This window comes from Corvus brachyrhynchos, unplaced genomic scaffold (genome assembly GCF_000691975.1).
Source record: "Corvus brachyrhynchos isolate BGI_N302 unplaced genomic scaffold, ASM69197v1 scaffold14, whole genome shotgun sequence".
Lineage (NCBI taxonomy): Eukaryota > Metazoa > Chordata > Aves > Passeriformes > Corvidae > Corvus > Corvus brachyrhynchos.
In genome coordinates this window covers 1,175,902-1,191,724 of record NW_008239110.1, presented here as the reverse complement: position 1 = coordinate 1,191,724, position 15,823 = coordinate 1,175,902, and the positions used below count along the sequence as shown (strand labels likewise).

General features: G+C 37.9%; 1 protein-coding gene across 3 annotated transcripts in view; it reads right to left on the bottom strand.

The window, feature by feature from the left end:
* Positions 1-266, bottom strand: part of FUT9 (fucosyltransferase 9) — a 103,190-nt gene extending 102,924 nt beyond the window's left edge. For 2 of the 3 annotated variants that reach the window (XM_017739744.1, XM_017739743.1), the window contains exon 1: positions 1-266. This exon is cut by the window's left edge and continues 293 nt beyond it. The gene's annotated coding sequence lies outside the window, so the exon portion shown is untranslated. The other variant, XM_017739745.1, reaches the window with a different exon arrangement.
* Between the last annotated feature and the right edge of the window lie 15,557 nt (positions 267-15,823).

Genomic DNA, 15,823 nt, shown 5'->3' with positions numbered 1-15,823 from the left:
AGAGTAGGTCTGGTCTTCTAACAGGTTTATTCAGAAGGAGAGGCCTGACCCAAAATTAACTGCAGACAATACAAATACTTCTATAACCGTAATGGGAATTGGTTCAAACTCCTGTGAGCTTGCTGTTGGCGTGAAGGTATTTCTGAGTGCAGCTATTCTGGTAAGAACTCCCTGGGAACAAGAAAAATTACTCCCAAGGAACAGGAAAAGGTACTAAAATATGCATCTTTTTTCATAAGACTATTGAGAGAAGGTCAGGGACCAGTCTCTGTTTCCCTGCAGCTATTGGCAAAAATATGTCCTAGAAGGCAGGTTAGAGCCCCTGGCTAGAGGATATCTTACATCTCTGTAGGCTCAACGAAGCTACCAAATACAGTAAGGGAGGGGAGGGAAATTACAGGTCCAATTTTGGGCATTGCTAAAGCCAGTAGAATAAGAACTCAGTTTCATTTTGAGCAATTGTTGCCTGCAAAGGAACTCAACAAATTAATCTTTCAGTGTTTTTTTTCTTCTCTGGTTTCAATCCTGGGATTAGATCTAAGCACCCCTTTAACTTGCAGATTTTTGCTATTTTGCCTGTGTTTGTCCCTCCCCCCACCTCCTCTTTGCCTTCTCCAGCACAGAATCTAGGTTGTCAAGAGAAATGGAAGTAGTCAGAGAAGGGGAATTGGGCAGTGGGAAAGATTTGGGCTCACTATACATAATGACATCAGCTTATCTAGCATGAATGGCAAAGAAATTGTCTTACACTTTTTAAACATAGTTAATACAGGAGTTTATTATATTTCATGTAGTTTTTAATATAGGGGTTTTTTTTTTGTTCCTCACTTGCTCTCTAGCTCCTGATGAATTACTTCAGTAGGGACAATGTAATAGTGTAATAGTAGCCTGGTAGTTAGAGTCATTCCTGAGACATGAGAGACTGAGTGTAAACCTTTTTACCACTGAGATTCAGAATAGGAAATGAACCATTGAGGTCCTGTCTTTTCTCAGATGAATGGCTTTAGCTCTTCTATCTTTGACTACAAATATAGTTTGCATTAAAGCAAGCTCATATATGCCCACAGAATTCTTTTCACCAAAATTATTTTGTTGAAAATTGGTCAGTTCTTCAGGAAATTACAGGGCTTGCTTCAGATTCTTGCATGTTCTTTATATATTTGTGCAAGGATTTATGTTTATGTACAGGGATTTATCTGTTTTTAAATTATAGTAGAATTTTGCTTATGAAGAATACAAATATTAACCTTTACATTTCAAAGTCATTGTAGTGAACTGGTTTATTCTTAGATTCATCTCTTCTATAAAACCTTTGTAATTGCAGTAAACATTTTTTTTTCTAATTGAAGATAAAATGTAAGCCCTTTGTGATAATACTGTTGCTATATAAATTGCCTTTGCAAACACTGGCTGCTGAGCTTGCCACCTTAGACTGGAAATATGCTTATGCTGTCTTCTGAAGGATCCAAAATATTTTCTGAGAGCACAGTAATAGGTTTTATCCACATAATGGAAAATGTGGATATTAATAGATATTTTAAAAGTAAAAAAGCATGATACTGTCAGGGTCAAAAGAAACAGAACAATATTACAAAAGTAAAACAAAAGGAACAATTCCATTCTCAATCAGTTCCCCAACTGCAAAAGTAGATACTTACCAAAATCAAGTAGAAAAAGAAAAATACTTACTTTTTATCTAACATGATCTGAGTATTTATATGAGAGGTTTTTAAAGTATGAACATATAAGAGCTGACTAAAATCTTACATGCTGTACCTAATAGTGTGCTCTTCCACTGATGTTGTTTCCATAAAGTTAGTCCCATCATTATTTGCAGGGATAGGACTCGTCTTTTTGTCCGCATTCATTTTGAAGGACTCAGGACCTTGTGGGAGTCCCATGTGCATTTAACTCTTTGTAATTGATTGTGGGCTTGGGGGTTAAGTGCATCATTTAAAAATCTATCATCTCTGGCTTGCTGTTCTTGACACTCATTAGTTATTGTGGCGGTGCAGCTGGCTCCAGCCACTCTGTTTGCCTGAGGAGAACTCAGACAACCAGCTGTGACGGTCAACAACCCAAGTTTAGTATGTAACTTTCACTCATGGAGAGAACCCATGATTCCCTTGTTCTGTCTTTTGCATGTTTTCCTCTGATTGGTTAATACTTTGTCCTCCTGTTTTATGTATGAAGTTATGCATATTCATTTTCCTTGTTTAATATATATTAGCTCTAGAAAGTTCCTTGTTCCTCGACACCCCATTGGATCCTTCTCTAAGTCCCTCCTTTGTGTTGTTCCCATTGGTTTCCTTGCTGTCAACCCCACCTACTTGTCCCTATCCCATTGGCTGTAATCCCTCTCCCCGCCTATCTGTACCCAGTATGAAACCCCTGGACGCTGTCAAGAATTTGGCTTTTTGTCCCTGTTCTTTGCTGGAGTGGACCTGCGTGGAAAACATATGGAGAGTCCCCTTTCTTTCTTCTTTGCCTTTGTGTCTTCATTCCAGCAACAGGAGGAAAGCTCCCTTGGGCGAGGAGCTCTACCCCTTCCTTTTGTGTGTCTCAGCAGGGATTGCCACCTTCCAGAGGGGTTGTAGCTTTGACCTCCAGGCTTCCTTTTGTCAGCACGCGAGGGGTAAACCCCCTTCAGCTTCCTCTCAACTGCAAAGACTCCTCAAGTTATGGCTTGCCTTAGACTTGGCCCTGTTTCTGCAGCTAGATTGCCTAATACCAGTACGTGGAGCTGTGCTATCAGCCTTAATGACTTCGATGAGCGCAGGGACTCGGTGCAGTTTGCAAAGCTGTGGACAAGGAGTAGGATTCTAGATCTGGACAAGAACTGTATTGTACAGGAAGAACTGAATCCAGGCTGAGGCTTTGGGTTTACGTTTAAAAAATAACATAAAATATTGTTAATATTTGAATCTGAGAGAGAACTCCATGTTCTTAGTTTTTGCTTTGCAGCAGGTTGAACACACTGATACCTGAGCGGTTTAAGTCTTGTCTTTTTAGGCACATTTATACTGTCTGCTAATGTCTTTATTTTAGAGAAAATAAAATACTAAAATTTTTTGTATGGGAATGTAGATAATATATTACAGCTTTCTTTTACTCACAGAAGATTTTGTTTGCCCTATATGTTTTATCAAGGATAAACAAAGATTAAGTCAGGATAAGTAATCTGTTGTGAACTAGGGTGCTTTTGGGTTTGGGCTTGGATTTGGGATTTTTTCATGTGCATGTGCATAGTACCATTTTTGTTGAATAAGGCTGTTGGCTAAACAGTCGTCTCATATTATACAGGATAATCAGATTTAAAATTTTAAATTTGCACTATGACTCATAGGACTGATCCTGAAAAAGTGTTTTGCTGTAGCAGGCCAAGACAAATCAAGGACTTCATTCTTGAATCTAGACTGGTCTGGGGTACCACTCTCTTTAAAGAGACCTTATTGCATCTAAGCCTCATGCTCCACTGAGCTCAAAGAATGGCTGTGAAAAGTACAACTGCTCCAGTAAAGATTTCCTGTCATGAATTTCTTAAAAAATTTGATCATCTTCCCTTAACAAACACAAAGAACTTTTCAGGCAAGCTTATATCAGCTGGTGAAAAAAGTGTGAGAAAAGAAATGAAGTATAGTTACCCCTTTTCCATTACAGGAACAACTTAGGAGAGGGAAGATATAATCAGAAACAAAACATATAGACATTGGTATAACTTTCTTCCCATTTTAATCAAACATAAAAGGGACAAATAATTGAACTAGGGAACTTCAATATACTTACAGATTCTCATAATATGCAGTAAATCTTTACAGTTCTACTCTCCAAGGAGATTCTTGAGTAAATAATAATGACTTTGGCCTCTTGGATAAATGAAGATGGATGCACTGAGAAAAATCTAATTATAGATTTCTCCTGCCTTTTTCCTGCCTTGACTCTTATCTTCTGCACCAGTATTATATTGTTGATACTTCATATATATATATATTTCAGCAGTGGTACACTAAAATGAAGCTTAATGAAGGAAAAAGGGAGCACAAAAACTTCAACAGATTTGTTTCTGTATTAGTTCAGTATTAAATCTGGTGGTTTTGGAAACAAAGAGTCTACCAATTTCTTCAAAAATTACCCAGTGCTACCAAGTCAATACAACTGTGCTGCAAACTCTCGTCTGTTCTGTGGATCATCAACAGAATTGTCCACTAAGGGCCATGTCTTCACGAGGAATGATTTAAAGTTATTTCTACAGTAGTGTGCCTTTGCAGTAACTCTTTCTAAACAAGGATGCAGCTTCTCTTGTGAAAGCTATGTATTGCATACTTTATTTGCTTACCTTTGAATTAAACAAGCTAAGAAGCTGAACAGATTTAACAGCTAAAAAGTCTAGTTTGTTGTGAGTTGTTTTGTTTAGCTTTTCTTTTTTAAATAGAAGTATGCTTATGACAGAAGCTTCTGTAAGACATTTTCCTATCAGTGGATCACAGGGCTATGCCCACAGAAATATGCAATGTAGGCATAGCTGAATTTCAATTTGGTACCGGCAGCAGAATATAGAAACTGTTATTGAGTGCATTACTGGGAGAAAATAAGGACCCAGCTGGTCTGGCCATTTTTACTACTAACGCTGAGGGGAATAGAAATACAGTCTTTTTGTGTGAGAGCCCAGTCTGGCTGGGCAGAGCCTACAGTTAGAAAAATGGACATGTTTTCTATTTGAAACATAAAGTCACTTATAGAATGGTTTGGGTTGGCAGGGACCTTACAGATCAGTTGCAACCCTCCCTGTGCTGGGCAGGGACATTTTCCACTTGAACAGACTGTTTTGTATATATGTGATGAAACTATTGGAGAGAAGTAAAAGCATTTAACTCCATAGTGACTCAATTTACAATGTTCTTGAATGGACAGATTAAACTTTAAAAGTCTTTATGCCCATGTGAGAGTTAATCCTCTGTTCGCTTAGAGTGTTTTCCTTCAGTATCAGGTACAACTGCTAATGATTAATTATAGATCTGACTCCTTCTTTTGCACTGTTCTCTTAGATTCCTGGCTTCTCTCATTTGTCTGGAAGGACCGTAAGGTGTTTGGAACCACAAACCATCTTTTTCTCACATTTTACAGTATGTAGGACAATAGAGTTGTGGGCCACCAGTATGGTTTCAGCTAGTAGCTAGTAACAACAACAATGCATCAGCTCCAAATCCTGTAATCACGTGGGCTAGATAGCTGGGAGATATGCAAAGCATCAGATTCCTTTGATGTTGGAAAAATATGCAATGGAGTGGGAAGCAGCCATGAGTTTGTGTACGTAGACAAGCCAAAGTTAGTAGCCCACAGAGGGATTTGAAAGGCTGCCTTTGTGCTGACCACGGGAGATGCAGGCGATGCGGTGAAAAAGAACACTTGGAGTTTAGGAAACCTCTACATCAAGTATGCATACAGTCAAAGGTTTTCATGACAGCTAATGGTAAGTTATTGTTTGAATATTGTTTGCAAATTTGCAGAGAAAGTAGGACAATACTTTGAATTGTTTATGTGGGTTTAAGTTAAGTACATAAAATTTCTTGTATACTTTTTGAACCATTAGAGAAATAATAGTGACAAAATCTAGTTGCATATAACAGATTGAAACTTACAGGAAAGTACGTTTGGAAAAGTTTCATGGTTTTTTTGAGTGCATAAGATTGAAAGACAAGTTAGACAGTGATTAAAATTTTTTCCACCAAGATCTACTTCAATAAAATGCATACAGTAATTAATATATTTTGAACATTGACAAACTCCAGAACTCCATTGGTGCGTTCAAAAAATTATCAGTCACACTGGATGTCAATATTCCAGTTTAATTCACTCTCCTGAGGAAACACTTTCCAAAAACCTGGGAGGTACTACTAAACCTCAAAGCAAAAGATGAGTCAGAATATTAAAAAGTATTAATTTGCATAATTACTGTTGTAGTTGTGATAATCTAGGGATGTAAGAGAGGCAAGGTCTGTGGAGAAAGAAAATCTCTCTTGCAAAACTAACTGATGAATTTGGAAAAGAAGCAGTACTCCCATCCCACCTCCAGTTTATTTCCTCCTCTTTATTTGAATAATATTGAATATATAACTAATATGTCTGATGAAACTGAGTTATGTGAATGTAAGAGGACTATCTTCAGCACAGATAACAAGTGGCAAGATTAGGTCCTGTCATGTTCTTTCTAAATGCCTAGCTTAATAACATATTACAAATCAGAGTCTAGATGCCACTGGCAGAATTTATATGAACTCTAAGTCCCCCTCCAGAATTTTATTCAGGGGAAAGCCAATGGATATGTGGATTTTTGAAACACAAGAGTTTCAAAGTAACTTGCATGAGAAATTTCTCTTCCCCTTTTTTTCTGTTGCTACCATTTCAATTGTGACCACTCTTAATTGACTAAAATGTCCCCAAGGGTGTGTCCAATATAGAATGACTTGTTCTCTGTCAAGGTTTCCCAACTATCTTTTAAGCCTCATTGAATTTTAGGAACATACAGTTCGGATGTAAATTTATGGTTGATACAAAATGATACAATCCTTTCAAAGCTAATGGCTCACATTCTTTTACTTACATAGGTGTATGTATATTTATGTTTAATTCTGGTGGAAAAAAGTCTGTTACAAAATCTATTCTTATTATTTATATTACGCTTGATAAGGAATATAGTCTCTGGAACATCTAAAAACTTCAAATATTTGGAAATAGTGACATTGAAACCAAATGCAAGCAAATGACAGCAGAAGCAAAAAACAGAAATGTCATTGTACATTCTTGAACGTAAACAATTTTCACACTGTATAGTACTTTTTCCTCATCTTTGATCTTTTTTTCATTTAATTATGATAGAACAGAAGTCTAGGACAGCATTTTAGTTTATACATATTAAGAAGCAGTGCAGATATGATTCACGATAATTAACTGTAATTAATTTTCCGAGAAAAAAGGAAAAAGGCATACTGTATGGCCAAAAGATGAATGCTCCATGCTAAGTTCAGTGAGTGCATACTGTAAATTCTGTGGTATGCATCCATCTCTTGTTCATCATGAAAGGCAGCCAAGTATAAATACGTTCATTTTAAGCCAAGGGATGACACAGACTTAGCCCGGATGCATGCATATCACAGGACAGAAAATGTTCTCCCTCAGGAAATTTTTTTCTCCTTTTCTATCTAGCCCCAAAATGTATTGTTTGCATCCCATCCTTTGGAAAGTCATTCAACCTTGAATTAAAGACTCAGTTATGATAAATTTGCCACTTATCTTGGCAAGCTGCAACAATGATTAATTGCCATTCTTCATAAAATCTCTTCTTCCTAATTTTTGCTTTTCTGTCTTTAAGTTACCTGGAAACTAAAATCTTTTTATGCTGTTGTCTGTCAGATTAAAGTGTCCCAAATATCCGAAGTCTTTTCCTCTGGGTTCTTACGAACTCTGATCAAGTTGCCTTTTAAACTTCTGTTTGATACACCTAAATAGGTTGTGAATCAGGATAGCAAACCTGACAATAAGTCTCTCAAGGTCTTGAAGTCACTCTAGCTGAGAAAATTTTGTGACATTTGGAAGATTTTCTTACGGATATCGGTACATTTTTAAATAATTTTTTTAGCTGTACTGACATATTTTAAAAAAATGAAAGAGGAAGAAAAACACAGATCCTGTCCCTCAAAATCCTCTTCACAGGCTTGATTTTCCTGACTAGCTGTAGCTTGAGCTGTATTTTGTCTGTATTATCCATTCTACTGTGGGGTAAACCTGCCCATGATCAGGTGCTAAGATGTTTCAATAGCTTTCACACTCTTTTTCTGAATGCTTCAAAACCTTTAGTTTGATGTTTCTTCCTGACTGCTCTGTCAAAAATACAAATTCAAGCTGCCAACTTTCAAATACATGGCTACAGATATTTTCAAACCCTTAAAAGTGCAGGTAAGCAAATTAGTTTGAGGATATCATTAGCTTAAGGATATGCTAACCCTGACTCATGGGTGTTAGGGATCTAATTTCCCATGTCTTCTGAGAAAATCCCTATAGGCATGATTTTTGGTGCCTAAATATATCTTAAAAGATGGCCCTTGCAGCCTTAATGTCAGAACACTTAGGATTGCTACAGTACTTTCTATATATACAACACAGGTCAAAGTATACTTGACCTATGTTGTATATATACAACAGTATATATACAGTGATGTGAGCACTCAGCACTGTTAAAAATCAGTCTCCGTAAGTCTTGGGTTGACTATTTACAAAAAAATCTTTCTTCTGAATTATCTTACACTCATTTTTATTTTCCCCAGTGACTGTATGCCACTGCTTTTCTCCTTTATTTCGATAGTCGGGTTACTTGAATACTCAGCATCTCAAGACTTTTGCCATGAGGAGAGGGATGCTGATAATTTCTTCCTCCTCAACCAAGTGTAAATTTGAGGCTACTGCAGCTTTCCAAGAAATCCTACACTTACGGTCTTTCTTCTTTAGCTTGCAATTTCAAATTACATCTAAATTTAATTCTATATGGGGTATATTGTATATGCCAGATACTTGTGCTCTTGGTGACTCCTGAAATCAGTTTCGTTGAGCTTCAGGAGCTTCATTCCATTAGTGCTCAGATGTGGATAACAGGCAAGCTGTGCAGAGCCCTGAAGCCTCTGTACTTGGGCCACACTTCCGTGCCCACTCCTGCACTTGTATTGCACTACACCACATTGTTATTCTGAAACCACAGATGCTTTATTCTACTCAGACTAACTACCAGAATAGCTACCTGTAACCAATATCTATTATTTACAGGACATGTATCAACATTAAAACAGCAACAGGTGCTGTAGCATGAAATTATGCAGAGCTAAGAAGGGCTAAAATAAATTAGGTGATGTCCACCTGGTCATTAGGAAATTGCAGTTTCAACTATGTAAACTGGAACAAACCTTTCTATTGGCAAAGGCAAGAGCAGACAGGAAGAATCAGAAAAACCTCATCCTGAGTCCTTGCAGTTATTAAAAACCTGTAACCTGTCGCTAGCCATGGGGATACTGCATGTTCTTGACTACAGGTATACACTAGTTACCTCATTTGAGAATCTAAAATTAGATCAGGTTAATCTACTCCTGGAGACCAGGCTGTAACTAGGTTAAGACTAGGCTACTGTGGTAGTGTAAGTGCCCCCAGCCACTCTGTCTCCTGAGGAGAATTCAGACAACCAGCTGTGGTGGTCAATAACCCAAGTTTAGCATGTAACTTTCAGTCATGCTGAGAACCCATGATTCCCTTGTTCTGTCTTTTGCATGTTTTCTCCCAATTGGTTAATACTTTGTCCTCCTGTGTTATGTATGAAGTTATGCATATTCATTTCCCTTCTTTAATATGTATTAGTTCTAGAAAGTTCCTTGTTCCTTGACACCCCATTGGATCCTTCCCTAAGTCCCTCCTTTGTGTTGTTCCCATTGGTTCCCTTCCTGTCAATCCCACCTGCTTGTCCCTATCCCATTGGCTGAGATCCCTTTCCCCACCTATTCTGTACCCAGTATAAGATCCCTGGACCCTCCCACTAATTGGTCTTTTCATCCCTGTCTTTTCGTGGGAGTAAACTTGTGTGGAACTCATACAGAGCGTCCGCTCTCTTTACTTCTTTGCCTTCCCTGCGTGCCTGCCTGACAGCGACAGGAAGGTACAGCCCCTTTGGGTGAGGAGCTCTGCCCCTTTTTCATTGTGTGATGGGCACTGAGTGCCGCCTTCCAGAGGGGTTTCAGCGTTGACCTCCGGGCTTCTTTGTGTCGGCACGCGAGGGGTAAAACCCCCTTCTGCCAGCTCACTGCGGCTGCAAAACCCCTCAGGGTACTACCAATGGTGAGGAGAAAATAATCATGGTAAAGATATAGCTTCAGAGCTCTTGGGGTGGTACCAGTCATTAAATCCAATGTAGATGGTAATCTTAAAAGTATAATGAGCTGTCCAACATTCTGATTTCTAATGTTGAATAATTTCCTATGAATTTCCAAGAGTGAAACTCCTACTGCAGTGGTTGCAAGGTGGAATTTATATCTCACCAACTAGATTGGCTGGTTTTTTTTTTTTTTTTTTTTTTTTTTTTTTTTTTTTTTTTTTTTTGCCTACATTCATGACTATAAGGAATAAATTCAGTGAATTGGATTATTTTGGCCCAAGCTTTGCTATAAATGAATAGATAAATGTAGGCTGGACCATGAGACCAAGAGAAGGAGGATCTTTGCTAGGCCACTTGTAGTGAGAATGTAAGCCATGCTGGTTCCCTACTTGTCACAGTGTGGGCAGACTCTGGCTCCACATCTGCACGTCAACCACAGTGTTTAAGAGTTTATAGTGACCTCCACCAGCACAGCTAAATTTTAGAAGAGGAAAACTGAGCACCATGTGCAGTGCTCTGGTGTGTTATCTCTGTGCAGACCTTGATTTGGAGGATCATCAGCAGCAATCTTCCCATATGTAGCCTTGTCCAGGCTGCCTGTGGAATGTAGTTGTTTCCTTTTTTGATGTTGACCTTCCAGTATGCTGAGGGTATTCGCATGTGAAGACATGTGCATTTGGGAGATTAGGCCATGAGGATGTTGATAGAGCGTTTTGATAAAGAAGTTTTGCTGGAGACATAAACAGACACCTGAAAACATGATCTAGGTCCTTGGACTAGCACTGAAACCACTAAGAAATAGAGTAAAACCAAACTGCACAGAATTAGATCCTAGGTTCAGACTAGTACCTCTCTTTAAAGTCACTGGCAGTTACTCATTCGTACCCAAAGGAAAAAAGCGTCTTTAATAGTACTTAAATGACTATTGTTTACTGCCATCAGTTCATTAGTGTGGTGAATTCATGCAACCTCCAGGATACCACTCAGCAGGCACCACAAAGCACTGTGTAAAATGTCTCTGTATTTCAAATCTTGTGAGTCTGTAACATCCCTGAGGATCGCACAATCCCTGGCAAACTGTTGAGCTGGGATCACACGCTTTCCAGCTGTGTGATCTGCTTGACTGCAGATACATTGACTGCAAACCATCTTACACTGTAGCAATATACAACATGTGCAACATCACTGCTCTTGCGTAATGAATGGCATTACAGAAGGCACAAAGGAACATGAAAATGTACATTTTACACATTCCACCTGAATAGCAGAAGGTTATCTTCTGTAAAGTAGTCTTTTGGTATACATAGTAGTAGTAAATCATGATTCAAAGGAAGCAGTGATTATTGAGAAGTAAATGTATTGTAAGGCCTTATGAAGAGGTTGCCAATCTAAGTAGAGATTTGGAAGTCTGAGACAACTGTTCAGCAGGCATCTCTTAAATCTTTTCATAGGAGTGACTGGAGACATAGCTTTGCCATTTCTTGGGGTTTTTGAGGATTGAAAATAACACTTTCTTCTCCTCACTTAACATACTTTAACAAAAAACATTCATACCACAAATGAAGCCTTAATGAAAATAGCTTAGGTTCCTGGCTGCCGATAGTCAAAGAATGCTTTCTGGCACATTTCAGAAATGCAATCTGGTGTTTTGGTCAAAGAAAGAAGGTGGTTACCAACATTCACTGAACATTATCTGTTCTTTGTGAGCTCTTCTCTGGATCTTCTGCTCATTGTACTGTTTTCTGTTCCCAATCAAATCCTTTTACTTGACAGAAGATAATCATTTTACCACAGAACAATGATGCACTAAATGAAGGTTCACCTTACTCAGAACTGCGTTAATTCACACTGAAACAATTAAGCTTTACTCTGCTTGACAGCCAAATCAGGAGGCATTTTTGATACAAAATATCATCAGGTTTAAATTTTTTCAAGCTTGTCTAAAGTTTGACATCCCTTCTTTTGCATTTTCTACTAGCTGAACTGATATCCGTCTGCTCAGGATAGAGCCATACAAAGGACTTTTTCTTGGTTTGAAATTACCAGAAATAAACTCCATGACAGCTTTTGAGCTACCATTGGTAATTATGGCATATCAAAATGGAGTGATGGGGGAAGGTTGCAGATCAGGAAGACCAGACATTATTTTGAGACTCAAACATTTGTAGTTCAAACCCTAAACTTCTCCATGGATAGGGTAATCAAAGATAAGTGGCTCTGTGACTAGTATCAATTATTTTTCCTCCTGTATTAGATTATTCATGCTGGGCTGAAGCAAGAGTGAAAGAGGAGTCACTCAATAGAAGCTTTCTTCTATCCTACCACAGAATATTGATGAGGGAGGCAGCACAGGGGTACAATGGTAGTTGGGAATTTATCCTTAAGCTTTGGTAGCAGAGGAGTCAACAGTTTCTTGAATGTAATTAGATTTTCTTAAGTCATCTCCAAGTTTTTGATACTCCATTCACTCTAAGTTACTGAAACAAATTCCAGGAGGGAGTCAAATGACCTTGGCAATTTTCTCTCTCACAGTTATTTGTTCCTTTGGACATGTAACCTCACATCCCATTAGTGTGATAGAACAAATTCTCATCTGAAACAGTCTCTGGACTGTCTCTTTATGACAGAGACCTATGTGGTGGATCTTCTGAGACACACTGCAGTGTTAAGATAAAATTCCCTCCATTATTATTTCATATTCAGCTACTGTATGTGTTATATATGTGTATATATATATATATTTGAAATATGACTGTGATCCATTTTATGATCACTCTTTGATTATCTTAGTATTTTCTTTTCTTTACTTATTTATTTTAGTATAAGTGTCAGCAGAATAAGACTTCTTTTGGCAAAGTTATGTACCATGTACCGAGGATAAGGTTTTTTCTTTTTTTTGTAGGATATAAATTGAATTTCAAGATGTCACTTACCGTTACTTATTGGTACTTATTTACCTTTAGTTATTGGTAAGCATAATATTAGTCATAAAAGGTTCACATTATAGTGCATTGTGTGGGTCAGTATTTTAGAGCATGTTTTAGACATTGAGTTTGCTCCAAAGCATGACTAAGATAGTGAAAGATACCTATTAGTTGCCATGGTTTTGGAATATGTTCAAAGTTATGCTGTTGTGAAATAGTAGGAAAACCCTTTCAATCTCCAGAATTAACCTACTTTAAAATCTCAGTGATGAATAGAAGAATAAAGGAAATAAAAAAAATCATCTTTGGCTGATACTGGACTCTATGGTCTCTGTGCAACTCACAGTTTTTATTAATTCAGAAAACTACAGTCCTTGTTTCTTTACCTTCCAGTTAGTAGCAATGTGAACACTTGTTTTGGTTTTTGATTTTGGTTTTTTTTTCTTTAATTGGAGAAGGACTTATTCAAGCCGGAAGTGTTTAAATCAAAAATGGATGTTTTCTTAAGGGCTACATTTTTGCTCGGCTAGAAGTAACACTAACTTGCACCACAAGAAAGAATATTTTTGTTCACTGCAGGAACTATTAGATAAAATTATTTGGTCTGCACTAGGCAGCAGGTTGGATGTGATGACCTTAGTGGCCTCTGGTGGCCCTAAAATATGAGTCCATAGCTTGCTTCTAGTTGCCATTTAATTCCTTATCACATTACTTTGAGTAGTTTATATTCTCAGAAATAGTTCCATCAATCTGAAATTGCTGCATGAAATACTGTTTTAAGGAGGATTTTTTCCCTGCTTAATGATATTCGCTTAGGCCTGGACTCAAACAGGGAATTTTGGTTCAGTGCAGCAGTGAGCCAAACTGCCTCTTTAGTTCTACTTATCAGCATCCCCAGCCACAAGTTAGGTAAGTACAATTTCCACACAATGATCAGAGAAGTACTTTAATGACCAGAAAGGTAGTTCAAAACAGGATTCACAAAACTCAGTGTACAGAACTTCTAAGGTAATTAGGAGGAGTTGCTGAAGTGAAGAGCTTCGCTTCAAGCCCCCTTTATGATATAGAGATGTGTAAATCCAACCTCTGGATAGACTGCACACCTTTGTGCATTCATTAATTCTTTCCCAGGTTTACATACTGAAGATTTTGTAAAGGGCTAAACCACCCACAGAGCAGGCAGAAGTTTCAGCCCCCATTTGCCATCCCATATTTGCTATCAAGCTGTAGAATATGATGTGTAATACTAATATTAATCTCTGGTGATTGTGTCATTCTTATTTCTGTGAACACTTTAAATATTTACTCCAAGCCAATGCTCAAATTCCTGGTCTGCTAATTGAAGTGTATTCTCCCTGGCTCAAGGTCAGTGCAATGAGTATGTTCATTTTTGAGTGGTAAGGGGTGTCTTCTCCTGTGGGTTTATGCCATGTGGTTAGCGTATGCTCTAGAGCAGGATGCCACAGCTAAGGAAGAGTAAAGATTCTTGTGAGTCACACTGTGTTTTAGGCACAAAAGAGACACAGAACTGTTCGCTGTGGCGAATCAAGTAATTAAGTGCCATAGGGATTTTGTTGACAAAAAGGAGGGTCTTTATGTTATTACCGTGAGGCAATTTCAAAATTAAGTGCCTGAAGAAGCAGTTGTTTGACCAAAACCCCTGTTCTTGATTCCTGAATTTATTTTTTCCCCCAGAAATTCTCTTTTGGGGTCAGCATTTAAAATGTGAGATAAACACTGTACCTGTAGCAGCTCAGTTCTGATGAGGGCCCAGAGTGCTGCAAGAGGAAATAATTGTGCTAGACAAAATTCCCAGACACATCCTTCCAGATGAAAGAAGTCAGAGAAAAGGCTCTGGAGTTACATGCATAGAAATTATTCATGGGTCTCGTTATTGAAGATGTAACATGTCCTCTCTTTACAATGCCCAGTTTGAGACATTGGCTTGCAGAACAAAAGGCTTTCTGCTGTGAGACATGCCTTTTGGGAATATTTAGTCCAGCTAGTAATGGACCAAATCTCCCTCATTTGAGAACAGATAAAATTCTGTCTGCGTATGGGGGTTGAGCTCTTCTCAAAGGCAACCAGCAACAAGACAAGAGGAAATGGCCTCAAGTTGCACTAGAGGAGGTTCAGGTTGGACATCAGGAAGAATTTTTTCCCTGAAAGGGTGATTAAGCATTGGAATGGGCAGTCCAGGGAGGTGAAGGGGTTACTATTCCTGCAGGCATTCAAGAAAACAACTGGATGTGGTACTTAGCACTATGGTTTAGTTGCATGGTGGTGGTCAAAGGTTGTAAACCTTTCTGGTTTTATTTCCTGGCAGAAAATGGAAAAAAAAATTACAAGGAAAACAGAAGAAATTTAATATTAAGGACTTACTCTTTTTTTTTTTTACATAATTGTGAGAAACACTGTTCATACTCTCAGCCCGTACTGGACCCATTCTTTCTTTATGAAAAATGAAAATAGACTGTGAAATGAAAATAGCAGTGAAGACTCTGATCTGTTATGCTCCCTTTTAGTCAGAATTCTGACTGTGGCAAATAATCGGAATTCTTACTGTAGAAAGTACAAATGACACTCTTACTATGTAATGAGTGTATGCATAAACATACGTTCATGTATCTGATAAATAGAAAACTGAAAATCTTTTAAGAACCAATTATTTCTAAACTAAACAGAATATGCTTCTAGCTCTTTTTCTGGCACAGGCATCTATCAAACAATAACAGGGCATCTGTTGAATAGACGTGCACATGCAATGCAAGCAGGATTAATTTTTATTTGTTGCTCATAAAAGATGTTGCCACAGTTTTAGATATTCAATTTTGTATAAACATTTAAGTGAATAAATGAATAAAGTGCAGTTACAATGAAGAAATGCCAATAAAGACTGTGATTAAATACAAAGCAACACAGCAGGGATTTCAATAGGTTGAAAATGTAGTCACATCTACTCAAGAGGGTGTTAACAGTATGCTTCAGACTC